A 20,899-nucleotide genomic window follows, 5' to 3' on the forward strand; every position below is an offset into this window, starting at 1 on the left:
TGGGGGGGGATAAGGTGTGAGGTTTATTTTTTTATTTATTTTTAAAAATTATTTATTTAGCTGCACTGCATGTTAGTTGCGGCATATGGGCTCTTCAGTTGCAGCGGGCGGGATCTTTTAGTTGCGGCATGCGGGATCTTTATCTTTAGTTGTGGCATGCAGGATCTACTTCCCTGAGCAGGGATTGACCCCAGGTCTCCTGTACTGGAAACGTGCAGTCTTAACCACTAGACCATCAGGGAAGTCCCAAGGTGTGAGGTTTATTGAAGGGTTTTTTTGTTGTTGTTGATATTGGTTTTTTTTTTTTTTTTTGGCCTATGAATGTTCAATGGCTCCAGCATCATTTGTTGATAAGTTTATCCTTCCTCCATTAAAACATTTTGGAAATTTTGTCAAAAATCAGTTGGGTGGGTCTATTTCTGAGTTCTCTGTTCAGTTCTATTGATCTATGTGTCTATTCCCCTGCCAATGCACACAGTCTTGATCGCTGTAGCTATAATGTTGAGTAGAGTTATTCCTCCCACTTTGTTTTTTTTTTGTCAAGATTGTTTTAGCTATTCTAGGGCTTGCACCTTTCCATATAAATTTTAGAATAAGCTTTGTTAAGTCTACATAAAACTTTGCATGGATTTTTATAAGAATTATATTAAACCTATAAATCATTTTGGGTAGAACTGACTTTAGTGTAGTGAGTCTTCTAATCCATGAGCACAGTATATCCCTCCATTTATTTCGCTCTTTTAAAAATTTGTTTCATTATCATTTTGTTATTTTCAACATACATATCCTGTACAATTTTCGTTAAGTGCATTTCCTTGGAGTGACTGCCAGCGGTATTGTATTTCTATTTTCAGTTTCTGCATGTTCATTGCTAGTATACAGAAGTGCGATTGATTTTTGTGTGTTGATCTTGTATCCTGTGACTTTGCTGAGCTACCTATTAGTTTTAGCAGTTTTAAAAATGGATTCCCTTGGATTTCCTACTTAGGCCACCATGTCATCTGCAAATAGGGACAGTTTTATTTCTTCCTTCCTGATCTGTAGGCCTTTTATTCCTTTTGCTTGCCTTAATGGTAGTGGCTACGACTTCCAGTACTATGTTGGATAAGAATGGTGAGAGTACATATCCTTGTCTTGTTTTTGAGCTTAGAGGGAAGCATTCAGTCTTTCATCATTAAGTGTAGTTAGCTGTAGGTTTTCTGTAAATGCTCTTTAGCACATGCTCATATCACATTGAGAGACATACTGTGTTCATAGATTAAAAGACTACAATTAGAAGAGTAAACATAGTAAACACATCAGTTGTCCTGCAAATGATCTGTAGGTTATTTGCTCTCTATTCCTATTTTTCGAAGAGTTTTTTAGCATGAATGGGTGTAGGATTTTGTCAAATGTCTTTTATGCATTAACTTATATAATCATATGCTTTTTCTTCTTTAGCCTATTGACATGGTGAGTTATATTATTTGGTTTTCAAATATTGAACTAGCCTCGCATGCCTGGAATAACTCTCACTTGTTATTGGTGTATAATCCTTTTATTCATTTTTAGATTCAGTTTGCTAATATTCTGTTCAGGATTTTTATATCAAGGTTCATCAGAGATATTGTTCTTTGGTTTTCTTTTCTTTTTTTCTTTCTTTCTTTTTCTTTCTTTCTTTTTTTTTGGTACTGTCTTTGCCTGGTTTTTGGTATCAGGGTAATATTGGCTTCATAAAATGAATTGGGAAGGATTCCTCCTTCTATTTTTTGAAGGAGATTGTGTAAAATCAGTGTTAATTCTTCTTTAAATGTTTAGTAGGAGAATTTTTCTGGGAGGGGAGGTTTCAAATTATGAATTCAGTTTCTTTGATAATTATAGGTATATTCGGATTGCCTATTTCAACTTGGTTTTGATAGTTTGTGTTTTTTGAGTAGTTGATCCATTTCATCTAAGTTGTAAAATTTATATGTATAGAGGTATTTATAGTATTCCCTTATTCTCTTTTGATGTTTGCAGGGAGTGTAATGATGTCCCCTGTTTTATTCTGGATATTGGTAATTTGCACCTTCTCTTTTTTTCTTTCTCAGTCTTGTTAATGGTTGTCGATTTTATTGGTCTTTTCAGAGAAAGAGCTTTTTGTTTCATTGATTTTCTCTATTGCTTTCTTATTTTCAATTTCATTGATTTCTCTTTTTGTATTTATTATTTACTTTCTTCTCCTTGCTTTGGATATATTTTATTTTTCTAGTTTCTTGAGGTAGGAAATTAGACTATTGATTTAAGACATTTCCTTATTTCTAATGTAAGCAGTTAGTTTTAGACATTTCTTTCTCGGCACTTCAGCTGCTTACCACAATTTTTTATATGAGGTATTTTCATTTCCATTCAGTTCAAGGTATTTTTTGATTTGTCTTTAGATCTCCTCTTTGACCCATGGATTATTAAGAAGAGTGTTGTTTAGTTTCCAAGTGTTTGGGTATTTTTTTGTTATCTTTTGGTTATTGATTTCTGGATTGATTCTCTTGTGGTTAGTGAACACTGTTCTATATGATTTCAATTCTCTTAAATTTGTTGAGGCTTGTTTTATATACCAAGATATGATATATCTTGGCCAATGTTCTATAGGCTCTTGAAAAGAATGTGTATGTATTCTGCAGTTGCTGGGTGAAGTGTTCTATACATGTCAATTAGAACCTGCTGGTTGATTTTGTTTTCCAGATATTTTATATACTTGATGATTTTTTATCTAATAATTGTACCAGTTGTTGGTAGGAGAAGGTTGAAGTCCTCAACTCTAATTAAGGATTTGTCTATTTCTTCTTTCAGCTCTGTCCATTTTTGTTTCATTTATTTTGAGTTTCTGTATTTTGGTGCAAACAGGATGATGCATTTATGTCCTAAGTTAGATCATGCTTCTTTTCTGTTGCAAAAACCTCACTATGATTCCCTATTTCATTCAGAAATATAGATAAGTGTTCTTAAAATAGTCTATAGGGTTCTATAAAATCCAGCTCCTGGTTACCTCTTTAACTTCATTTCCCTGTATTCTCCCTCTTACTCTGCTGCAGCCATACTGGCCTCCTTGATGTTCTATGAGCACAACAGGCACACTGCTTCTTTAGGGCCTTTACTCTAACTCTTCACTCTGCTAGGAGTGCTCCTCCAATTTGAAATGGGGCCTTGGAGTACAGTTATTGTGAGAATTGTTAGCTTTACATATCAGCGAAGCCAAGGCCTTAAGAGAGTAAATGCCAATAAAAAAAGTAGCATATTATTGGTAGAGCAGGGGTGTTATAGAGAAAATGAGCCTGAAGAAGAGCAGTGAGAGAAGGTGAGATAAAAGCAGCAGCTCTGGTATTACATATAGGAAGAACTGACACCCCAAATTCCCTCATTTAAAAATTTTCCCCCAGCAGCCTGGCACTGGGTCTGAAATTCAAACAGTGTACTTCTTTGGGATAAGCATGTAAAGGCTCTGAGGAATCCGGCAGTATAAAATCTTGTATAACTTAGATTTAATCCAGAGCTTTAAGAAATTTATTTGTCAACAACACATTTCCCTCCCTTAATGCCTATCTTACAAAATCCATTTTGGGAAACATTGGGTTAAAGCTTTGTGTTTCCAAGAAAACTGCTAAAAGGCTAAAGTTACTGGAAAGGCCTACCTAGTTATCAGTCTTTAATACTCCTTGGTCACTGTTTTATCCAGTTAGCCCAAAGGTTGCAAACTATGGCAAAGGCCTCAGCCCTCCCCCCCAATTTTGTAAATAACATTTTATCGGAACATATCCACATCCATTTGTCTGTGACTGCTTTCTCATTACAGTGATAGAATTGAGTAGTTGTGACAGAGATGTATGGTCAGCAAAGCCAAAAATATTGGGTTGGCCAAAATGTTCGAAAAACCTGAATGAACTTTTTGGTTAATCCAATATTTACTATCTGATCCTTTACAGAAAACGTTTACTGAGCCCTGGATTTACCCAATAGCAAGGCACTGAGAGTTATGCTGCCTAACAAATGATACCATAGTGGTTGACCACAACAATTTATTATTATCTCTAATGGTTCTGGGATTTTAGTGGGCTCAGATGGGAAGTTATCATTTGGTGTCTCTCATGCAGTTACAATCAGATGGTAACTGGGCCTACAGTCACCTGAGTGCTTAACTGGGCTGAACATCCAAGATGGCTCATTCGCATGGCTGGCAGTTAATGCTGGATTTCAGCTGGGAGCTTAGCAGTGACTGTTGACTAGAGCACCTACATGTGGCCTTTCCCTTTAGGTTGGATTTCTCACAGCATGGCAGCGAGGTTACCAGAAGGATCATTCCAAGCATAGGAAGTAGATACTGCCAGTTCCCTTAAAGGCTAAGCTTGTCATAATGACACTTTCACCTTATTCAGTTGGTCAAAGCAGTCATTAGGCCAGCCCAGATTTAAGGGGACTTGAGGAATAAACTCTACCTCTGTATAGGGGAAGAGCAACAGCGTACACGGAAGGACAAAATTAATGCTGATTATGTTAACACACTGCCACCATAGGGAGGCAATATGAAGTGCTTGGAGAGCAGGGTGTAGAAGGTGTTCTCTGGAAAGAACTTTCAGGGTGACTGCAACAAACTCTGCTCTTACCTGTGCTTATTTTATAGATATACATATTGAAGCTCAGAGCATTAGGAGAAGCTACTGAAGGTCAGTGTCTGCCTCACAGTGTTTACAAGGGCCCTAGCTGGCTTGCTGGGGGTATGTTACTAGCCCTAAGAAGACAGGGGTCTAGGGCCAAGAGGCTGATGTGAGGGAGCTGAAGGAGCCTGAGTTTCTGAGTAAGGCTCCCTCCTTTCCCTAAGTCTTTCCTTTCTCCCTAGGGCTCACTCAGGTGCCTCCACCTACTATATAGATGTCTAGGCCTTACGGACACACCAAATCCCTGCCACTATGCCTCGTAGACTTCTGAAGTTTTTTTCACATCTGGACTCTGTACTCTAAATGAACTCTGAACACCTTGAGGACAGGAACAGCATCTTCAATTTCTTTCACTTCTTATGGCCCTGAGATACCTCATACTAATGCTATACACACAGTAGAAAACAGAAATTGTAGAGCTATTCAAATCCCAGCTCATTTCCCAGCACAGCCTATGCAGGTGAAATTCTGTGGTCTCATCCCCGCACACTATGCTAGCCTCGTCTTTGACCTTCAGCCATATTCAGTGATGTTGTACCAGGCATATTCCTCCACCTCTCTCTCTCCCTCCTTCTCTCTCTCTATCTCCTGTCTGAATGCACATGTTATTCTCAATGTTTGGAACATTCTTCTTTCCCACTCACCTTCGCTCACTGGTCTACCTCTTTGATATTCTTCAGAGTTCAGCTTAGGTATTACTTCTTCAAAGAGATCCTCCCTGAACTCCTAGGTAGCCCTCTTCTGTCTTTCCACAGCACCCAGCATTTCCCTCTTAATAGTTAAGTCTCCACTGTCTTCTAATGTATAATCACTCACTTGTCTGTCTCCTTGACTTGACTACAGTGCTTGAGGGCACAGACTGGTCTGTCTCCAACTGTGTCTCACCATAGACTTGCAAGAAGTCTGACACAACAAATGGATGCACTTTCCCTTCAGTGATCTTCACTTTCTTCCTGTTTTCCCATGTAAGTCTGCTGGAACAAGAGTTGGGACAGCGAATAAGGAATATGTGTCCAAAATGTCACGTGAGCTGCTTGCAGCCCTTCTGAACAATTCTTTAGATCTCTTGCTGGTCTTGTCCCAGAACCCTGTTTGCAAGAACCAAAAGGCTCCTTTGTAAGGCTCCGTGTATATGCTGCTCTATCTTCCAGCCCCCCACCACCAACTCAATGAGCACTACATGTCGAGCACCTCCTTTCTTCAACTCCCCCAAACACACCAGAAGCATGATATAGCACCGGGGAAGGTTGAATAACTCCTGAGCTTGGAAATTTTGATCTAGGCTTTTTGACAAAAGGGGGGATGGTTTGGTAGCTCAGGGGTGCTACTCAATTGTAAAAGGACAGCTAATGTGCTTGGGAGATGACCCGCCCCCTAAAACCATTTGTCAAACAGGATGATTATGATTAAATATAACTTGCCAGACTACAAGTGGCCTTCAGACAGCAGAAATGATCCAGTGGAACATTGCACTTCATGAAGCAGCCCCAGGGTGGTGAACGTCAACAGTCCTGCTTGATTAATCCTTGGAACACAGTCAGAATTGATGGGGAACTTGTTGAAAGTGATCGACAACTTTTGAAAGGTGAAATCCTTTTCTGTTCCCATGAAGTGTTGTTAAGGCCATTAGCAGAAATTGAAATGGAGAAATATGACCCTTTCATGCGGTAGATTCAGAGGCTCAGAAGATGGACAAGTTGGAAATGTACAGGCAGTTTATATTAGGTGCCTGGGTGGGGAGTGATAACTAAAGATTGAAAACTGACAAATGGGTCAGACTGGCAAAGACCAAGACAGAGAGGAATAGAGTGCAGTTTGTCTGCAGAGGAATAGCATCAATAATCCGGCAGGCTCGCCCACACTGAAGGCCACATATGCGTTACTTGGAAAGGGGCTAGAATTTGCTCAGTGGAAAAATGGGCAGATTTTGTTACAAGATGAAGAGATAACTTTCCAGCTTTTGAGAGGAGTAAATTATTTAGTCTTCCCCGGGGAGTTAGGGTACCAAAGAGAAAATCTCCAGACTAGAAGTCAGGTCTGTTGTATCTCTTTATTCAGTTTCAAAGTGGCTGAATGACTCCAACTCTCCTCATTCTGCAGTTGGTTGTATTCTTCCAAGTGACAAATGTGAAATTTCTTTGAGAGCTATGAAGCTATACAAATGTGAGGTATTAGCTTCATGATCATCCAACTGAATCAAGTGCAAAAGAGTATTGCTCTAAGAAACTATGTGAGATTTTAATTATTTCCTCTGATGGAGGTGAACATGTTTGCAGATAATCTTGAATAGGAACAGTGTCCAAATGATTTATCTTGGGCTTTAGAGACACATACACAATGATATTTGATTGAGGAAGTTTCAGGGATGTGGGGTGTGCATCAGAATGGAGAATGTGACTTTCAGTTTCCCTTGATCTTTTGGCTTGGCTTAAAGTAGTTGTAGGGGGTATTATGAGATATGGATGTATTTGAGGGGTATCTAGTAGGTAGAATCAATTGCTTTAGTTTGATGAGGAGATGTCAGGAGTGAACAAGGCTTCAAGGATGATTTTTAGGTGTCTAGCTTGGTTAACTGGGTGCATAATGGTGCCATTAACTTCTGTAAAGCACACAGGGGAATAGACAGGTTTGGGAGGTGTGTGGAAGTGAGTTTTCTCATTGACATAGTGACATGGAGGTACATGTCGGCATTTTGAGTGGAAAGGTTCGGCAAGAATCTGTTGACATCTGTGGAGCTCAGGAAAGACGTCTGAGCTGGAGCTATAGATTTGAGAGCTGTTAGATGTAAGTAATCATTGAAGCCATGGAACTAGCTTGTTCATCTTTACAGCCTCCGCAGCACCTGGAGTGGGGTTTGTCACAAAGTATCTGTTGAATGTTAAAAGTAAGAAGATGCCAATCATAGACCCTCCAAAAGGGAGTCGGTGAGACCAATGTCCTCAGGTTCTTCCTTCTTTCAAAGCAACGTACACATAGGGTTCTAGGTGCTGTTTACAGTAGGTACACATTAAAAGCTAACACTTATTAAGTGCATCAGCACTGTTCTAAGCCCTTTACATGTCTTGATTTTCTTAATAACTCTAAGAGGTAAGTATTATCATCCTCTCCAGTGTACAAAAGGGGAAACTGAGGCACAAAGAGGTTACACAGTACATGGTGGAGGTAGGAGTTGAACCTAAACCTTCTGAGTGCAGAGCCTGCTCACTTAACCACTGTAACTAGTATTTGAAGCCTAAGTGGCTGGCTTTTTAATTGATCAGAACAGGCTGGTGTAAATTGTTGAAAATTCCTTTTCATAGGTTTCCCCTTCTCTCTGGGCAGTACCTTCACCCCCATTCTCCTGACGTTTCTCTGCCTGCCTCCCAATCCAGCCTTCAGTCACCTCCTTATCCTGTGGCCCAGCCCTCAGTGCCTTACTCTTTGCTTTTGCTCACCACTCCCTAGTTGAATACCTGCTCCAGCATGATGGCATTGTGCTGGATGAAGTACTGCTGTGGTGCTCCACTCAAGAAATAGATGTGCATGTTTTCAGGAGTTTCTTGGAGTCTCAGGGCCTTAACCAAAGGATTACTCTAATGAGCCTTTGAATGTGATTGGTTGTAAAAACAGAAGTTTTATTTGGTTGGGGAGGGAGGAAGCAGCAAGAAGAGGGATTAAATCTCCATATATCGAGCTGTACAATAATAGGCAATGTGAGCCAGCCCTCTTAAACAATAAACTACACGACTCCCTGCAGAGGCATGTTCTGTTCTGCCAGCCAACTGAGCTAACCTCACACTCACCTCATGCTGCTGGGCAACACCTACATTACCCTGTCCAATTCAGTGACATACTTCTATATTGTTTGAGTGCATTGTGGGGATGAGGACACAGCTGTATTCTGCAGGATCCCTGCAGGCATTCTTAGTCCTTTTTGGATAATGGACTTCCTTGAGAATCTGAAAGTTATGCACCGCCACACAGGCATGAATCAACATTGCACTTGTGCGCACACACATTTTTGCTTATGATTTCAGCTTTGGATCAGTGATTCCAAAGCTTCTCAATGAGAAGATATCATAACCTAAGTATTACTTCAGAGTTAGTGGGGGCTCTTACTGATATGTAGCAGGTAGAATCCAGGAATACAATTGTAGGACAGTCCTCATAATGAAAAATGCTCCTGTGTGTCACTAGACTTTCAAATGTCCTGCTGGACATTTATGTAGGTGAAAAACTTGCTTATAAATTATCGGAGCCTAGAATCAAAATCTGTTTTACATGACATAAGGTGTTTTGGTAGACATTGACTTTCTCAGGAACCAAACTACAGTGTAAATTGAGAGGGAATTGTACTTCTTTTCTTAGGGACTATATAAGTTTTTCTCCATTTTGAAAAATCATGTTAGCAACATCAATAACATTCGGAGTATTAGTCACTGATACAGCATTTCTGTATCAGTCTGCATTTGTAATTGGTGTTTCCTTGGTGATCTCATACTGACCACTTCATCTTATGTGTTCTACTGTTGTCAATGTCTGAGATTTACATATTGATTTACATGTTACATAAATATGTGAATAATTATAAATTATTTTCGTTTCATTTTTTCACATCATAGAGCATTATACTGATATTTTTGAAGTCATGTGTGTAGGTGGGTTTCATTATCTGTGAATTTCATTTCAGGATAATAATGGAGATGTCATAAAGTGTATTTATTAAAAAAAGAGAACAGTTTTCATGAGATTGAGAACTGCTTACCTAGAATAAGAATTACAGTCTGAAGGAAATTTAATCTAGTAGGAGAGGTAATAATGGCTTCCATTTATTAGGTACCTACTGTGCGCCAGTTATAGGCTAAAGGGATTTTCCATGAGCTCATTTATTCCTCACAGTCCATGCCCCATTTCTTAAACTAATAAGGAAGAAAATAAGGAGCACCAGAATAGACGTACGAAAAAGGTAATCAAGCATGTAGAACCCCAGGCTGGAGATGTGTGGTCCCACTTTAGGTCTGCCACCCCTTCACTGCTCTCTAGGGTGGTAGCACTTTGACCTGTGACTGAGCCCACAGAGGACTCTCACTCCCAAAGGATGGACTGTTCTTGGACCTTCTGTGTGTGTGTCAATGGAGGTGGGATTCAGTGAGCTGTGAGATAATGAGGCCTGATTACTGCTTATATATCTTTCTTCTTCTAGCACTATGACTCTGGTAGTGTATTAAAATGTGTTTTCCAAGAATCAGTCACTCCTTCATAATTTTTGCCCCTGCCACTGGGCAAAAATCTCTGAGCCACAGCTCCAGAGCTGGTGTGGGACAATGGACCAGTTTTCTTGGAATGACACCCATGCTTTATGATGAAGCTGCTTGGTGGGAGCAGTAGTCTCTGTTCTTCTTTGCTTGCCTCTCCCAGTGTGGGATCGCTGCCCTGTGAGGAAGTGGGGTCAAGGGCAATTGGGGCCCCTGTATTCTTATCCAGTGATGCTTGGGGTAGAGCCTCTGCCCTATGCCTGGGGATTGGGTGAAGGAAAGGATCCTTCACCATTCCTCTTGGCCATGCTTACCAGGAATTTAGCCTCTGCAACTCATAGCTGGGGAGGGGGGATGATAAATGCTGGAGTCCTGCTCCTCCTGGTGAGAAACTGAGTCCCTTGACTGGGAGCTGAAAGGAGAAGGAGCCCTGTCAGGCTCAGCTGGAGAGGGGATAGGGAGGGAGTGGGTTATGGCTCAAGTGCCACAGACTCTCAGTGTTCTTACCAAGATTTAGTAGATTTTCTTAAATAAATATTTCTTCACTTGTTATATTGCCTTAGGACAATTTTGAGAACATTTTAAATGGTTACTTTTTAAAAACTTTACCAGTTATGCTTGTTTTACTGGGAAGTGAATGCCCTTATTATCATATACCTTTTTGATACCTGCTTTTCTCTATAACGTGAGGGAATTCTGAATTCTAAGCAAACACCTTCCACAGTTGTCAATGCTACATTTTGTCTATATGATATCATCCCTGGACCGCGTGTCCAAATAGATATCAAGGTCTTAGAGGAGAAGGACTGGATTTAATACATTTAATCCATGACATGCTGAACAATATATGGACCCAAAAAATCATTCAAAGAATGAATGCACAAATAAATAACTCTATCTTCTATTTGAAAATGGCCTCCAAAGTGGAGCATAGCTCCCACTCCTTAAGTCTGGGCTCTGTGCAGTGACTTCCTTCCAAAGAGTACAGTATAAGAAGGGAGAAAAGAGTAATTTTACAGTGGAGAAACTTGACAAACAGTATCTGAAGCCCGTTGATCAAGGTTAACATCAGTAGTGATAAGTTATATTAATATTGTGTATACTCTTGATATGATGTGATAAGAATGGCACTTGACTTCTGACTTGACCTCTGATACATTACCACAGTCTAATGATGGGAAAAACATCAGACAAATCCCAAATGAGAGCCATTCTACAAAATACCTGACTTTCAAGGCCGTCAAAAACAAGGAAGATCTGATAAATGTAATATGGTATGCTGGATGGGATGCTGGCATAGAAAAAGGACGTTAGGTAAAAACTAAGGAAATATGAACAAAGCATGGACTTTAGTTAATTGTAATATATCAGTACTGGTTCACTAATTGTAACAAATGTGCCATACTAATATAAGATGCTAATTATAGGGGAAAGTAGATGTTGGGTATATGGGAACTTTCTGCACTATCTTCCAGGTTTTTACCTAAAACCTAAAATCATTCTAAAATAAAAAAATCATGGACATATATACACTACCAAACGTAAAATAGATAGCTAGTGGGAAGCAGCTGCATAGCACAGGGAGATCAGCTCGGTGCTTTGTGACCACCTAGAGGGGTGGGATAGGGAGGGAGACGCAAGAGGGAAGAGATATGGGAACATATGTATATGTATAACTTGATTCACTTTGTTATAAAGCAGAAACTAACACACCATTGTAGGCAATTATACTCCAATAAAGATGTTAAAAAATTATTAAAAGAAAACCAGACAGACCTCTACTACAGAGAGGCAGACCTTGAGATGTTCAGAAAGAAACTCATACCAAGACTTTTTCTTGGGGTCCCTTGTGAGGTGGGGTCCATCGAGACCCAGCAAAAAAGCTAGACAGGGCAGAATCAGAACTCTGTTTATTTTCCCCAATAGTTTCTGTCCAATGAACCTCTCCTAGAGAGAAAGCCAGATGAGTACACAAAGCTGTCTATACAAGTATGGTTATGGCAAAATGATTTGTAAAACACTGCAACATCCTAAACGTCTACACTGTGGTGGTATCTCACTATGTTCTATAGAGCATGGATCCAGGGAAATGCTCCACATATAAAGAGATAAATGAACAAACAGGAAATGCTGCATACCACATTCCCTTGGAGAGTCCAATACATATTGATGTAATAAGGCTCTGAGATTAGTCTTGCTGAAAAGAAACTTATAAATTTCTGTTTGAACCAGAGTTTGAAAACTTATTTGATGATGGAACACTTTTTGTTAAATATTATTTTATTTTTTTAAGCAAGTGGTACAGTATCTTCACACTTTGGGGACTGCTACAGTAGGGGTGGACTATATAAATTGCAGCATGTATTTTTATTGGAATACTATACAGGAATTAGTGAAATCATGTTTTTTTGAGAATATCTAAAGATTTGGTAAAATAGCCACAATTTTAGAGTGAAAACAAGATATACATTTGTATATAATATAATCTTAATTGTTTAACTTTTTTCTATGTATGGGAAAGGACAGTAGAAAAACTATGAAGTTAATAGTTGGTTGTGTGGGACTTCCCTGGTGACGCAGTGGTTAAGAATCTGCCTGCCAATGCAGGGGACACAGGTTTGAGCCCTGGTCCAGGAAGATCCCACATGCCGCGGAGCAGCTGGGCCCATGCGCCACAACTACTGAGCCCGTGGGCCTAGAGCCCGTGCTCCGCAACAAGAGAAGCCCCTGCACCGCAACAAAGAGTAGCCCCTGCTCACTGCAACTAGAGAAAGCCTGCATGCAACAATGAAGATCCAACACAGCCAAAAATTAAATAAATAAACAAACAGATATAAGACAATCAACTGAATTCCCTACAATTCACACCTAGAAACGGCGCTTTAAAAACAAAAATTGGTTGTGGGGTTACAGGTAATTTTAAATCTCTTCTTTATAATCTTATAATTTCTCTTAACGATTTACAAAGTAAATATATTATTTAACCCCAGAAGAATACATGTCATAAACCACTATTTTGTAAGCCAAATTGTTTGTCCTTCTTATGCATTCTAAACTTATTTACCTTTTGTTATAAATAAGTATCATAATATTTTTTTAAAATACCAGATTACTTAAGCTCTGGGAAGGGAATTACAGGATGTCCCAGGTGGGCTTGATTGAATTAGTGGAGCATTATAGAAGTAGAGTCTGAACAAACCAGCACAAGGCTGGTGTTTTCTCTTTGGCTAATACTGGACTCTGCAATGTGAGATGGCATTCCCTTACAAATAAGTGCTGTTCCTTTAGTTCCCTTGAGAAGGCAATGAACATATAATTCATTCCCTATGTCAAATTGACGTCCAGAGGATAGATATTTCATCTGCCTGCTTGTGTACGAGACCAAGTTCCAGTTTCCTCCTGCCAGACTCCCACATCCTACCTACCAATGCAAAAATTCCTTGTCCTTTACCAGGAGACCTGAAAAAGAGGGGCTGGGCTGGCAGCTTTCAGTGCCTCTCTGTGCAGAAACTCTGTGCTGCTTACCCATCATCAGTATCTGGCATGGGGCTGAGCACTATTATGTGCTCAGTAGGACTTGATGGATAAATGACCTGAAACCCATTCTCAGGTCATCAATTTCATTCATGAAAACTGTATTCAATGAATCTGCAATGTTATGCTATGATATAATTTGTACAGAATATGATGTGACCAGGAATCAAATGCATGATGCTGGGGAATGAGGGAAGATTGGTCTTAATCCCAGGTTTGCTGCTAATTCTTTGTGTGATCTTGGACAATTGCTTCCCATCACTGGGCCTTGGTTTCCCCTATGTAAAATGAGCAGTGGACTATGAAATTGGTCCCCATTGTGTTTATAATAAAACTTAAACTCCTTTACTTGGCCCCGGGGTCCTACATGATCATGCCTCTGTCTCCCTCTTTGCCCTCATCTCCTGCTACTTTTTCTTCCCCTTATTCTATTCCAACCATACCTCAGGACCTTTGCACTATCTCTTCCCTTCGCCTGTCTCCCAAGATCTGGCTCTCTGTTTTTATACTCAGGTCCCAGCTTAAGTGTCTTCTCATAAAGGCCTTCTCTGACCACCTTATGAAACACTGCCCCACACCTTCTCCCCATCACTCTCTTTCCTATTACCTTGCTTCATTTCTCCCTGGAAATTATTTTATATTTGCCTTGTGTATTTTATTGTTAGCTTATTTATTGTTTGTCTTACCTCACTGGACTCTGAGCTCCACAAAAGTAAGAAATCTTGTTCATTTCTGCATCCCTAGGGACAAGAACAATGTCTGGCATATAACAGGTAATTGATAGATGTTTGCAGAGTGAATGAAGAACAATCTGACATTGATTTATTTAACAAACACCTATATAGCACTTCTGTAACTATCCCTGCTTCAAGTGCTTTACACATTTTAACTCACTTAATTTTCATAACATCCTTATGAGATAGATACTATTATTCATTCTATTTTAAAGACGAGGAAACTGAGGAAGAGAGAAGCTAAGTAACTTGCCCAAGGTTATGCTGTAGTTTACATGGATTATCTCTTTTAATCCTATCAACAACTCCACAAAGTAGATGCTATTATTACCCCCATTTTATAGACAAGGAAATAAAGTCTTAGAGAAGTTAAGCAACTTGCCCAGGGTCATACGGCTGGGTAAGTGGCAAAGAAGCACCTCAAATCCACAGTATCTGACTCTAGAACTCTGCTCCCTTGTGACTGGATGGCTGTGACTATCATAGAGCTGCCCTAACCTGTCCTTTCTGTACAAAGGTGGAAAGGTTGCAGAAGGCAGGTCTTGGGTCCATAGAGGTCGTGGAGCAGGCAAGGCTGCATTGGGGTGAAAGGCTGGTTTGGGGGGAAGCTGTGGTTGAGGGAGAGGGAGCCCTTTTGCCCAAGTCACCTGGAGTACACGCTGGAGTGGGTTGGGTCTCCCTCTGAAGCTGGCTTATGTATATCCCTGCCTCACAGTGGAGACAGTTCCTTTAAGGGGCCAGGCTAATGGGACACTGCTAGGGCCAAAGGACCCTGAGTCCCAGAAGGAATTGTTGAACCACCCCAAGTCTTTCCCTGCTCCAAGCTTAACCATGATACCCTCAGTTTGTATGTCCAGCTGGAGAAACATCATACAGGCCTAGGAAAGGTACAGGAGATATCCAGAGGTATGACCAATGGTTGAGATTGCCAGACAGAAAGAACACTCTGGACATACTGATAAACTAGAAACACTGACCACTCTGGAGGGACTGATAACTCCAGACATACCAAGCAGATAACTCCACCCACCAAGCAGAGCCATGGACTGGCCTGGATAGTTAGGCTAGACTCTGGCCAACCCAGACAAGCCACACAGTCTAGACAATGTATTGTCTACCTGTTTACCTAGGATATCTTCCCCTTTCCTCTCTTGTTCTGCATAGGACCACCACACTGCACAACTCCACCAGGAGTCGTCATTCATTCCATGGTATCTGTAAATAGTGCCCCCTGAAGTTGTTACTAATGTCTCTGGTGGCTGTGGTACTGCAGTTTCAATCGTATGTCTTGCTGTGGGTTCATCCAACCCAGGAGTTCCCTGCCCACGTCATCCTCAAAGCCCATAGGCCCAACTGTGATCATTGGAAGCCTCCAGAGTGCCATCTGCTATCTTCTTCTAGCAAGATAAAACACTCAAGTGTGGTCTCTAATATTCAGCTAGATGAGGTTTTCACAGATCTCTTCAGCTAATATGTGTGCCAAGCATCCAGTGATCATGAGAAAACCAAGCCTGTCAATTTATAAATCTTGATACTGACATATTTCAGGGATGAGACTGTAGGCCTTTCTGACCATTTATTTTCTTTCTATTTTAAAAGTGAATCACAGTTTCCCTATCATGTGTAATGTTTAATGTATTTCATCTATTTGAAAATTAATGTGTATGAAAGCCTTTATTAGAACTGCATGCTCTTCTGAGTCTAAGAACAGACCTTTGACAGAAAGTGCTTATACCTTTCCAACCCATCTTTTGTCCCAGTTAGACTGACTGCTCCCTCAGGAGTTTGATTACTCAGAAGTTTAGTCATTGGGTTCCTTAGGGATTGTATCTTAAAAGATAGAATAAGATTGTTAATTGTGTTTATAGTGAAATGTATGAATGAAAAAGAAATGGAGTGCTTTAACATTTTATTGATAACTATTAAGATCTGCTAGAACAGGATATATTACGCTGGATGTGGCTGGTCATTGATAATAGCATTGCATGTGCCAGTTCTATGCTAGACTATTGTGTATACATGCTCCCTTAATTTTCCCAATGCCCCTGAAGGAATGGCTATCTCCATTTACAGATTAGGAACCCAAGAATCAGAGAAAGGAAGTGACTTCCCTAAGACCCCACAGTTGGTAAGTGGTAGAGCCAGGAGCTAAATATTTCAGACACATGTCTATTTCGTAACCTTAAAGACCACAAGACCAGACTAGAATAGACACTCAATATTTTTAATTTAATTTAACTTAATTTAATCCAAATTCCTAAGATTTTTGGATTTCCTAAACTTTCTTATTTTTCTTGCCTAGAGATGCCAGGGCAGAAAAGGATCCAAGAGAGTAGCCATTAACATTTTGAGACACTAAGTCATTAAGAACTTGCTGCAAATAGGAAGCAGAGTGAGGGGGATGGCATAGGAATAGGGTACTGGGCTAGTGTGGTAGGCCCTCAGGACATGACAGCTCATCTTAACATTATTGCCAGCTGTTTATCAGCAGCTTGAGAGGGAGCCTGGGAGCATCAGAGCCCAGAGGCCTGTGGCTTAGTGTTTTCTTGAGCAGAACTGACCTGAGATTTAACTTCTGTTCTTCCTTAAAATTTCCTTCCTATGCTCATCCTCATGGTTTCATCATACAACGTATGGCATAGTAGAAAGAAGGTGGGCTCCAGAGAGGCAGACCTGGGTCCAAGTCCTAGCTCTGTCACCCCTTAGCTGTGTGATCTCAAGCAAGTCACTTAACCACTCTGGTCTTTGGTTCCTGATCTGGGTTGGTGTGAGGATTAAACTAGCATCTAGTACCATAAGGTCACAATAATGAATATAATTCTACTCCGACTCTGCTCCTGCATTTTCAGCCCAGACTCTCCAACACTTTCCTCATCACTCATTTTTTACTTGAAATCAGCCTGGAGTCCACCAGGTGGTGCTAACTCCCCATCCCTAAGGCCTTCAGGCTTCAGGGAGCCTCTGTATTGATCCATATCTTGCTCCATTTTACCAGGTCTTGGCCTGTCTCTTTTCCTTGATCCTTACACACACACACACACACACACACACACACACACACACACACACACACACACACACACACACACACACACTATGCCCACATCACTGTGGCATGGACATAGAAAAGGGTGAAGACCCCATCTTGACCAGATTAGAATCCTGATCCAGACTTACACTGATGCAGTCCCTAACCAGGAAAGGGAAAGAGTTCAAGTCCAGTCCCCAAGCAAAAATATACAAAAGGTTACTTTAGAGCCCTCCTGCCCTACCTCATACCTGTACCACGTCCCACCCTGTTGCTATAGGGGTCTCACCACTGCTAACACTATGGTTAAGAGCACCAACTTCAGAATCGGACAGATCTTAGTTCAGATCCTGGCTTGGCTGCTTGCTGTGTGATTGGGCAAGTTGCTTAACTTTTCTGAATCTCAAATGGCTTACCTCTACCTCATTCATTTATTCAACAATGTCTATTAAGCACCTAACTGGCATTGTGCCAGGCACTGGGAATACAGTAATGAGAAAAGAGATGAGCATGAATGATCACAGCCATTTATGTAAAACTGCAACTTTTCAAAGCCGTGCCAGAGGTGCATGGCATTATGGGACAGTATCTGACCTAGACTGGGAGGTAAAATTGACAGGATTTGGTTGGTGATGGATTGAAGGTGGAAGACAAGGTATAGGAATGAGTCAGAAATGATTCCTTGCTTTCTGGCTGGCAGCAGGTGCCATTCACTGAGGCTGGCAGCAGAGGAATAGGGTCAGGTTTGGGGAATAGCTATGGCTAGTGGGGGCTATGCACGCATGTGTACACACACACATGCATGTTGATTGAAAGCCCCTACTAGGTGTTGGGACCATTTCCACATTTTATCTCAGTTAAATCATGATGGCAGCTTTATTAGGAGAATTACTAGCCCCATTTCCCAGGAGTGGAAACAGACTCAGGACTGAATCGACTTGCCCTGGATCTCACAGCTAGTGAGTGGCAGATCCGGGATTAACTTTCATTCTGTAGCCCAAACACCTGCTTTTTCCACTACTTCACCCTGTGGGGCTCAGCGAAGCCTGCAGGGGAAGGGAAGGCAGGCTGGCCAAGGGCAAGGACTCCAGGAAGGCAGAAAGGGTGGTGGGAGTGGAAGGGGGTCAAAGGGAGCAGAGAGAGAAAGAGTTGTGGTGAGGGCAGGAGGAATTCTCTCCAGTGACTTGATTAAGATTTATTTTTTGAAGACAGGATAAGCAGGCCAAACTGAGGTTCATATTTCATAGCCGCCCCTCTTCTACCAAATTCTGGCCCTGAACTCTGAGGCGGTGGTGGGGAGGGGAACAAATGAGGAGGCAGTTTATGAAGTGGCCCAAGGTCCAGGGCTAAATTTGAAATTAGCATGGGGATTTCAGTCACAGGAGTCAGGTTTCCAGGGCCATGGCTAAGTCCAGCAGCTGGGGCCCCATGGAGGGATAGAAAGCTGACCCTTCCTGGCTAGCACTTTGGCTCCAACCTTCCTGTCACCTGTTTGATGCCCCTGGCGTTCTAGGAAGCAATGACAGTCACCCTCTTGGCTTATGGTTTCTCATTCCGTCAGGAGCGGTCTTCTGTGAAGCTATGTGGGGCAAAGACAAAGGGAGCTGGGTCTGACAGAAGGCTGGGGAGTAGGTTTCAGTAGGATGGGACTTCTGTTTGCCTTCTTCCCCTACACTTGTCCCCTTTTCTTCTAAGTTTCCCACTTAGCCCTTTGCTAGCCTGAGACACAAACTCAAGGTCAGGTGATCCTCAATAGAAGTTCAAAGGTCTGTACCTCATCACCTGAGTATTAGGTTCCTAGATCCTTTCTGGGTCATAACTACTAAGCCAAAGTTTCTTCTGGCAATCTCTTGGGGTATGGAATATTCTTAGGGTTTAAAGTGTTTTCTGTGATAATTTTAAAGTTGTGTTTTTATTACAATGAAAATCTAAAATGAATGATATAAGCCTATTCTGAGCCATCCATCTGGATGGCTACCTTACAAAATTAAGGGTAGCCATAAAATTTTTGGATCCTCATTTATATCTGCCTTGGTATATTAGGATCAGATTAGGATGCATGTAACATAAAAAGCCATCTAAAATAGTGGTTTAAACAAGATAGAAGGTTAATTCTCTATCATGTCAAAGAAGTCCAGGGATCAGATATGTGGGTATGGTAGCTCCCTGAAGTTGTTAGGGACTGTAATTCCCAGCTGTCTTCTGTGCCATCCTTCATCCTCATGATCCAACTTGCTTGCTATAGCTCCAGCTAATACTTGCTCATTTCAAGCAGTAATAGGAAGGAAAGGGCAAAGAAAGGCCATCCCCCATACCTTTTAGGAGATCTCCAAAAAATCCCAAATAACACTTCCACTTATATCTCATTGGCCAGAGCTTTGTGATATGGCCACACCTACCTACAAGGGAGGCCAGGGAATATAGCGTTTTAGTTGGGCACATTATGGGAGGAAGGGGGTGGTTTGTGGGGTAGATAACTAGCAGTCTCTGCGACATTTTGTATAAAAGATCTCATTAACTTCATATTGTCCTACTTGCATTGTCAAGGACTAATGAGAAAAGAACATAGGAAGACTTAATACATAAATGATGGCTTAGTTCCAGTGAAGGCCAAATGATGTCCCTGAGGGCTGTAGGAATGACAGTTTAGCAGTAGATCTAATAGGAAAAAAGTGATGCGGGAGCTGAGTCATCGCCTGGCACGCAGCAATACAGCACGACGAACTCAAAAGAAACTGTATCCCAGTCAGGACTGCAGTCACGATCTGAACAGCAATTTAATTTTAGGAAAACAACATCATCCACCTTGTTAAAATCATTGTTGCTCATTTGATTTTTATTGGTTTTGTAGTTTTGTTTTACACTTCATTTGGAACTTTGTTTCAGCGTTATAATTGGGTATCAGCTATAAGCATCAGGAGTTTGCAGCCTGTCTTCTTTTTGTACATAGTTCATAGTTTAACCCTGTAATGAAAATGAGTCAATAATTGGGACACACACACACACACACACAACATATATACCTTTTTTTTAAAAAAAAATCTTTATTGGAGTATAATTGCTTTACAATGGTGTGTTAGTTTCTGCTTTATAACAAAGTGAATCAGTTATACATATACATATGTTCCCATATCTCTTCCCTCTTGTGTCTCCCTCCCTCCCACCGTCCCTATCCCACCCCTCTAGGTGGTCACCAAGCACCGAGCTGATCTCCCTGTGCTATGCGGCTGCTTCCCACTAGCTATCTATTTTATGTTGGGTAGTGTATATATGTCCATGCCACTCTCTCACTTGGTCCCAGCTTACCCTTCCCCCTCCCCGTATCCTCAAGTCCTATATATACCTTTTGAAAGGGTTATTCAGCTGGGAGATGCTTCCTAAAACCACTGGGGACCACTGTAGCAAAAGAGGAGGGCTGTGGGAGTTGGAACCCCAAATTAAGGCTTCTGGCTTCAATTTCAGGGTTCTTTTCACACTACCACCCCGGGGTTGATGAGGGGGAAGCAGAACTGTGTGCAAAACAGGGTTTGAACCTAAACATAGCATATGATCAGAGGAGTCCAACATTGGAGGAGCTCATAAAGGTCACAGGCATGCCTCCTGCCTGAAGCTTGAGCCTCTCTATAAGCCAAATGCCTGGGTCAGGGGGTGAGGATGAGAATGGCAGTTTAGGGTGACATAAGGAGGCATTTGGGGGAAGGC

General features: G+C 41.2%; 1 protein-coding gene across 14 annotated transcripts in view; it reads left to right on the top strand.

Moving 5' to 3' along the window:
• ARHGAP36 (Rho GTPase activating protein 36) overlaps nt 1-20,899 on the top strand; it is a 158,651-nt gene that overhangs the window by 32,238 nt on the left and 105,514 nt on the right. The window lies entirely within an intron of this gene.

This window comes from Globicephala melas, chromosome X (genome assembly GCF_963455315.2).
Source record: "Globicephala melas chromosome X, mGloMel1.2, whole genome shotgun sequence".
In the NCBI taxonomy this organism is placed as follows: domain Eukaryota; kingdom Metazoa; phylum Chordata; class Mammalia; order Artiodactyla; family Delphinidae; genus Globicephala; species Globicephala melas.